Source organism: Mustela putorius, unplaced genomic scaffold (genome assembly GCF_011764305.1).
Source record: "Mustela putorius furo isolate JIRA1106 unplaced genomic scaffold, ASM1176430v1.1 tig00003869_pilon_pilon_pilon, whole genome shotgun sequence".
In the NCBI taxonomy this organism is placed as follows: domain Eukaryota; kingdom Metazoa; phylum Chordata; class Mammalia; order Carnivora; family Mustelidae; genus Mustela; species Mustela putorius.
In genome coordinates, this window is record NW_025422021.1 from 9723032 (window position 1) to 9731820 (window position 8789).

Sequence of the window (8789 nt, forward strand, 5' to 3'; positions counted from 1 at the left end):
AGCCATAACAAAGCACTTATAAAACAGTTGGGGAAACATGGAGATGGAGAAGATATTTGATAGCAATTTTTAATTTTACTTAAGTATGAGATGATATTGTGGTTGTGTTTAAAAAAAAAAAAACACTTTCTAGGAATACACATTGAAGTATCTACAGATGAGATCATTTGATGTCTGGGATTTCCTTCAAAATATTCTAATGGAAAGGGGAGTGAGAGAGGTATGACCAAGACTGATCATAAATTGATAGCTATCAAATCTCAGACATGGATCCATGGGATACCATTTTTTCTACTTTTGTGTACATTTAGAAAACTCTATTCAAAAAAATGTTTAAACAGGTTGTCATGTTAAAAAAGGTGGGAAACCACTCCCCTGACTCATTCTTCACTTAGCCATTTACAAATCAACAAGTCATATAATTTAGAGGCTGGGAATTTATTTTTTTAAGATTTTATTTGTTTATCTGAGAGCAGAGCAAGAGCAAGTGAGAGACAGAGAGAGAGAGCAGGGGGTGGGGAGAGGGAGACACTGATCAGGAAGCCCAATGCAGGGCTGATCCCAGGACCCTGGGATCACCACCTGAGCTGAAGCAGATGCTAAGCAACTGAGCCATCCAGCCTCCCTGTGCCTCTGGGGCAGGGAATGTAAATGAGGCCCTCCCTCATAACAAAGACATCAGATGGGAAGAGAAAAACACTCAGAGCAAAATTCATAACCCAAGATGAGTATGGCTCCAAGGAAAGCAAGTATTTAGGGGCACCTGGGAGTTCAGTCGGGTAAGCATCTACCTTTGGCTCAGGTCATGATCGCAGGGTCCTGGGATGGAGACCGCCATCGGGCTCTCTGCTCAGCGGGGAGTCTGCTTCTCCCTCTCATTCTCCATCTGTGCTCTCTTGCTCTCAGTCTCTCAACTTAATAAGTAAAAACTTAAAAAAGAATTTTATTTTATTTTTTTTTAAGATTTTATTTATTTATTTCACATACAGAGATCACAAATAGGCAGAGAGGCAGGCAGAGAGAGGGGGAAGCAGGCTCCCTGCCTAACAGAGAGCCCAACACGGGGCTTGATCCCAGGAGCCTGGGATTATGACCGGAGCTGAAGGCAGAGGCTTTAACCCTCTGAGCCACCCAAGCACCCCAGAAAAACCAAATATTTTAAAAATCCACCTTCAAAGGACTCCTGCTTTGGGCAGAACACAGGAACTATGAAAAGAACACTTTCTCCTGCCCAAGACATTGCCCAGATATCTATGAGTGTCTTATCAACCCATAAGTATGAGAGTCTCCTTTGTAAATCCACCAGAAGCACTTGAAGGGAGCAGTACTAAATGTGGACCACTTCATTTGAGCCTGAGCCCAACTACATTGATCTCTTATAGCAAAAAGTTATTTTTATTTTTTAAAGATTTTATTTATTTATTTATTTGACAGACAGAGGTCACAAGTAGGCAGAGAGGCAGGCAGAGAGAGGGGGTGCGGGAAGCAGGCTCCCTGCTGAGCAGAGAGCCCGATGCGGGGCTCCATCCCAGGGCCATGAGATCATGACCTGAGCCAAAGGCAGAGGCTTTAACCCACTGAGCCACCCAGGTGCCCCTAGCAAACAGTTCTTAAAGACAGAAATCAACAGATGCATACTGAAGAATGAATGATACATTTCACTTTTTACTTCTCTAAATTGAATATTCTTTTAAAATCTTTTAAAATCTTTTTTTTTTTTTTTTAAGGAAAAAGAAATAAAAGGGCAGGGCACCTGGGTGGCTCAGTGAAGCATCCAACTCCTGATTGAGGCTCAGGTCATGATCTCAGGGTCCTGGGGTTGAGCCCTGCAATGGGCCGCACTCAGTGGGGAGTGTGTTTGAGGATTCTCTCTCTCCCTCTGCCCCTCCTTCGGCTCACATTTTCTCTTTCTCTCCCAAATAAATCAATCTTTAAGTAAATAAATAAATAATAATATCTGTTGTACAAATGTACACTACAAAAACTTGGGAACACAGTTTAGAATTACTTACTAAAGTATAAAATACACATATCCTATGATCTAGCAATTCCATCTCTCAGTACATATCCAAAAGAAATGTATATATATGTACCAGGAGCTATGTGGAAGAATATTCTTAACAGAAATGAAAACAATCCAATGTCCTTTAATACTACAGTGGGTAAGTTATGCTATATTTACATATTAGAATATTCTACAGCAGGGAACACAAATTACAGCTACATATACAACATGGTTGAATCTTACAAACATGAAGTTGAGCAAAAAAGACATAAAAGAAGGGCACCTGGGTGGCTCAGTCATTACGAATCTGCCTTCCTCTTGGGTCATGATCCCAGGGTCCTGGGATCGAGCCCCGCATCCAGTGCCCTGCTCCACAGATAAATAAATAAAATATTTGTTAAGAAAACATATAAAAGAATACATTCTGAGGTGTTAAATAATAATTTAATATCTTGGCATGTTTTAAGACAAAAGATTAAAGGCAGAATGAGAAAAAAACATCCTGCCAAGCTGGGGAACGTAATCTAGCTCAGAGTCTAAGTTCCAGGAGATGACACTAGGGGGATAAGAAATGGGGTGAGGCACTTTAAAACCAAAGGACTAAGATCTTTCTCAGACTGATATTAGGAGAACAAAGCCTCACAGTGTTGCTGATTGGCCCTGGATGCAGAATTGTGAGTTAAGTGAAAGGCCTGGGCTGGCTGGGGGGGAGGGGTGTCTTTGTATACATGAGGTTACAGCTACAACTTCAAGATTATGGCTTGGATGCCTCTGTTGTATATATGACGTGCCCCACAGGGGACCATACTACAGCCGGGTTCGTGCTGGTGTCAGCAAGCGAGGTAGTCAGGTCAATGTTTGTTAATATTTTTCTATTTGTGTATAGAATTCAAAAACTGGCAAAACTTTAAAAATCAAGAAACTGATCATCATAAAAATCAGGATAATTGTTACCTACGTGGAAGGGGGAGGTTGAGAAGGAGGTGACCAGGACAAGACACATGGAAAGGGTTTTGAGGGTAACAGTAGAGTTCTATTTCTTAATCTGGGTGATGTTTTCATGCCTTTTATAACTATACTTACTCTATAATTATTCACCATACTCTGTGTTCTATGCCTTTTCCTCTGGGTGTTATCATTCACAATTAATAAAGGTTTAAAATAAACAAATCAGGGTGTGCCTGGGTGGCTCAGTGGGTTAGGCCTCTGCCTTTGGCTCAGGTCATGATTTCAAAGTCCTGGGATAGAGCCCCGCATAGGGCTCTCTGCTTAGCAGGGAACCTGCTTCCTCCTCTCTCTCTCTCTCTCTCTCTGCCTGCCTCTCTGCCTACTTGTGATCTCTGTCTGTCAAATAAATAAATAAAATATTTAAAAAATAAAATAAAATAAATCAACTTCATTATATACAACTATAGAAGTCCCTCTGAAATTGCTAGACTTGTAATAAGTGTATTAATACAGCTTCATTTTTTTTTAAGATTTTGTTTATTTATTTGACAGAGATCACAAGTAGGCAGAGAGGCAGGCAGAGAGAGAGGAGGAAGCAGACTTCCTACCGAGCAGAGAGCCTGACTCAGGGTTCGATCCCAGGACCCTGGGATCATGACCTGAGTCGAAGGCAGAGGCTTTAACCCACTGAGCCACCCAGGCACCCCAATACAGCTTCATTTTTGCATGAAGGTATCAATTGAAAATGGAAACCACCTATTTCTGATGTGGCAAATTATCATATGCTATTTTAAGATCTCCTCCCTATTGATTTAAATACAGATGAGCTGTAGAATAAGTATGCTGAACACACTCTTCTAAAATGGCGACATTTGGGTTCAAAGATATCCCAAGAACATTCTAAGATCGACTTTTAAAAGTACTGTATTATAACTAATGTTTAATTTGGATCCTCTCCATTTTGCTAAGCTTTACACCAATTGAGCTAAGGTTTCCAGGCCATGAAAGGCAATTAGAAAGAATTGCAACATTCTCAAAACACTAGAAAACTAGTGCTCTGGAGATCATACTCTAAAAGTTTGCTCAAGCAGATTCCGATATGCAAATGTATGCTTTAAAATTAAGCTTCATTAAAATGCACTTACGAATTTAAGTGGAGGCTGATTTTGTAACCACATTTGGAATTTAGATTCTTACTACTTTAAAACAAATGCTATGTAAACATGAAAATTAAGTAATCAAATGATTCTTTGCCCTCCTTCTACAACAATTTCGCTTGGAACTATTGATACACTTCAAAATATAAACCCTCAGAACAACCCAGCAAGCAAACAGAACCCCTTGGCTTTAGTAATGCACTTCAGCCAAGTCAAGAGCAGACTCCCTTGAGCTCACGAAGATCACTGGCTCAGCAGAACTTCAAGAAGGCCCTCTGCAGCTCATCCCAGCAGCCTTCCCCAGGCCCGAACAGGCCCTCCGTGTTCTCCTGTCCTTGCCTGCCAGCCCCAGGAGTTGGCTTACATTCTCAGAGCGCGCTTTTCCTAGCCCTTAAGGTCCTCTCTCTCCTTGTTTGGCTGCCAATGGGCCTATCATCTCCCCAGCACCTCTCATTTCATACCCAGTTTGAGGAAAAGCCAGAGCATGATAAAAGGACAGAACACAGATATTAATAACACTTGCCGAGCATGTAATGCAGTCCATGCCCCTCAAAAACCTGACAGGGAAGTGTCATTAGACCCTTGTTTTATGAAGAAGAAAACCAAAGTCCAAGACAACTTGTAAAATCTGCTTGAGGTCACGCAACTAACAGAGAGGAACCCAGCCAAGCCAGTGCTTAGTAATCCACTTCCCTGCCTCTTTGCAGACTCGGTGTCCTAGACAGCTCCACTCAGTGGTTCAGAGCTAGGGCTTCGGGTCAGACAGTCCTCGCTGGAATCTCTGGCCCCTCACTTCCAAGCTTTGTGACCTCAGATGGATGACTTAATCTCTCTAGTTTCAGTTCTCTAAGGCAATGCTCAGTGAATGGTAGCCATTACTATTTCATTCTCAGATGTTCACTTCTAGTGCAGACCTCCGCTCCCAAACTTTCCTTTGCCTAAGGATCACCTGGGGCAACCTGTGAAAAGCAGATTTCTCCTCTGCCATAGGAACTCCTGAGCCAGGTCCAAGAAGCACCATTTTAATGTTTTAACAAGAGTTCTAGAGATTCTGAGGCAGAGAGCCAAGGTTTGGCAAATAGCAATCAAGTGCTTCTAACTTCCATACATGCATTTCTCTCAGGGAAACTCTGGCTCTAAGAACTCAAGGTCTTTCTTCTGAAGTGAGTCCCACTCCACATCTGCCTTCTAGCTGGTGGCTTTCAAACAGACCACAATCACAACAGGAAATACATTTTACGTAATAACTAAACACACACACACACATAAATCTTCCACAAAATAAGGCCTTCCCTGTGCACATGACATTTTCATTCCTTTTTTTAAAAATCTTTCTTTTAAAAAACATAAAAAGATTTTATTTATTTATTTGACAGACAGAGATCACAAGTAGGCTGAAAGGCAGGCAGAGAGAGAGGAAGGGAAGCAGGCTCCCCACTGAGCAGAGAGCCCAATATGGGGCTCGATCCCAGGACCCTGGGATCATGACCTGAGCTGAAGGCAGAGGCTTTAACCCACTGAGCCACCCAGGCGCCCCCCCTTTTTTTTTAAATCTTTCAATGCTAGGCACAACTTCCAATTTCATTTCACAACCCAATAATAAGCTGCAACCAATAAATGAGCTGCAATCAGCAAAAACCAATACGAGATGTATAAATAGAAAATCTAAGCAAAGAAACAAAACTACAAAAAATGTACCAAATAGGGCACCTGGGTGGCTCAGTCGCTAGGCATCTGCCTTCAGCTTAGGTCATGATCCCAGGGTCCTGGGATCAAGCCCTGTATCGGGCTACCAGCTCAGCAGAGAGCCTGCTTCTCCCTCTCCCACTCCCCCTACTTGTGTTCCCTCTCTTGCTATCTCTCTCTATCAAATAAATAAGTAAAATTTTTTTAAAGGTACCAAATAGAAATTGTAACACTAAAAAAATACATACGTGAAATAAAAACTGCACTTAATGGGCAGATTGAAATGCCAGAAGAGTCAGTAAACTAGAAATTATTCAATTTGAAAAACATAGAGAAAAAAATTAAAAAGTCTCAGAGACGTGTAAAATGATATCACACAATCTTACATACATATAATTAGAACTCCAGAATGACAAAAGAGAGAGAAAGAAGCCAAAAAAGTGTCAGACATAATGGCTCCAAAGTTCCCTAATTTGGTGAAAGACATAAATTCAAGAAGGTTCAGGAAGATTCAGCAAAACCCAAGCAGAAGAAATAAAAAACATACCTAAGGATATCAAACTGCTGAAAATCAAAGATAAAGAAAAGAATGTTTAAAGTGGCCAGAGAGGGCGCCTGGGTTGCTCAGATGGTTGAGCATTTATCTTCAGCTTCAGTCTTTAGATGTCCAGGTTCTGGGATCAAGCCCCGCATTGGGCTTCTGGTTCAGCAGGGCCTGCTTCTCCCTCTGCCTCTGCCTCCCCCCTTGCCTGTACTCACTCTCTCTCTCTCTCTCTCTCTCTCTCTCTGTATCTCTCTCTCTCAAATGAATAAATAAAATCTTTCAATAAATAAATAAATAGGGGCGCCTGGGTGGCTCAGTGGGTTAAGCCTCTGCCTTCGGCTCTTCTTCCCTCTCTCTTTCTGCCTGCCTCTCTGCCTACTTGTGATCTCTCTCTGTCAAATAAATAAATAAAATCTTTAAATAAATAAATAAATAAATAAGCAGCCAGAGAAAAATGACTCCTTACTACAATGATATATTCATAGCTAAATTCCCATCTGAAACAATGGAGGTCAGAAGATAGTGATGCAACAACTTTAAAGTGTCTAAAGAATTAAAAAAAAAAAACTTTCAACTCAAGGGGCACCTGGGTGGCTCAGTCAGTTAAGCATGTGACTTTTCATTGCAGCTCAGGTCATGATCTCGAGGTAGTGGGATCTAGCTTCATATGGGGCTCTGCACTCTGTATGGAGCCTGCTTCAGATTCTTTCTCCCTCCCCTTCTGCCTGTCCCTGCTCATGCTCGGTCTAATAAATAAATAAAATCTTTTTAAAAAAATCCTTCCAATTCAAAATTCTATATCCATCAAAAATATCCTTCAGATATTGAACAAAAGGAAATAGAAATGTTTTCATATAAACAACATCTGAAAGAATTCACCAACAGAACTATACCACAAGAAACACAAAGAAAATTCAGGCTGAAGGGAAATAATATCAGATGGAAATTCAGACCCTTGGGGAGAAATAAAGAGCACCAGAAAGAGTAAATATGTGGATAGATATAAAAGACTTATTTTTTTCTCTTAATTTATTTAAGTACATCTAACTATGTAAAGAAAAATTATAACAAAGTATTGTGGTATTTATAGCATACTTATATTAATGCACATGACAACTATAGCATAAAGCAAGAATCAACAAATTTTCTCTATGAGGGTCCAGATGGGAAATAGTTTAAATTCCATAAACAATATAATCTCTGTGACAAATATTGAAGTCTGCCATCATAACATGAAAGTGGACATAGACAACACATAAACGAATGGATGTAGTTGTACTGCAATTAAACAAAAGCAGGTACAGGGCAAGATTTGGCCTAAAAGCCACACTTTGCTGATTTCTCACATAAAAGATTGGAGTCAATGAAACTGCGTGGTTGCAAAATGTTCACATTTTATGTGAACTGTACGATAACTCTAAGTAGACTCTGAAAACTTAAGGATATATACTGTAGTCCCACAGCAACTATTTGAAACAAAACTACAAAGAAAAATAACTAAAAGCCAATATAAAAAATAAAATGGACTTCTCAGAAATACCCAGTTGACTTACCAAAAAACAGTGAGGGGTGCCTGGCTGGCATAGTCAGTAGAGTATGCAACTCCTGATTTCAGGGTCATGAATTCAAGTTCCACATTGGGTATAGAACTTACTTTAAAAAAAAAAAAAAAAGTGGTGCTTGCTTTGGCAGCACATATACTAAAAATTGGAATGATACAGAGAAGATTAGCATGGCCCCTGCACAAGGATGACACGCAAATTCATGAAATGGTCCAAATTTTTTCAGACCTGTACCCCTGGTGCAAATAATACATTATATGTTAATAAAAATATTTTTAAAATTTTTAAAAATGAAGGGGCACCTGGGTGGCTCAGTGGGTTAAAGCCTCTGCCTTCAGCTCAGGTCATGATCCCAGGGTCCTGGGATCAAGCCCTGCATCGGGCTCTATTGCTCAGCAGGGAGCCTGCTTCCCTCTCTTTCTGCCTGCCTCTCTGCCTACTTGTGATCTCTGTCTGACAAATAAATAAATAAAATCTTAAAAAGAAAAAGACACAACAGTTGAGGCCGTGAAGTCTAGCTGACACTTCCTTCACAAGATGTCTCCCTCCGTAGAATGTGTCTGGGTTTTGTTATTCATGCTTTAATGATGTTCTGTTTGTATTATTTCATAAACAAACAGCACCTTCCTTATACTAATATGTACAATGTGTTGACTCCACTCTAAATTGGGATGATGTAGAGGAAGACCACAAATGACCACTGGGTGTCATCAAAGTCTTATACAAGGCAACAGGCTTGGTTGGCATGGCTCCTTAGTGGTCTACCTTTTCTGGAAGGGGGAGATAAATTATGGTTGGCTCTAAATGGAACCAAAGCACGTTATCAGTCTAGAACTTAAGTATGTGGTAACATGGGCCAGGGGAACACAGCTGAGGACTGGAAAATA

General features: G+C 40.6%; 1 non-coding gene across 1 annotated transcript; it reads left to right on the forward strand.

Annotated features, from left to right (window-relative positions):
- The first annotated feature begins 8016 nt into the window (after window positions 1–8016).
- LOC123388034 lies at window positions 8017–8124 on the forward strand. Its single transcript, XR_006602568.1, has one exon. It is a non-coding gene; the product is annotated as a U6 spliceosomal RNA (small nuclear RNA).
- Window positions 8125–8789: the final 665 nt, after the last annotated feature.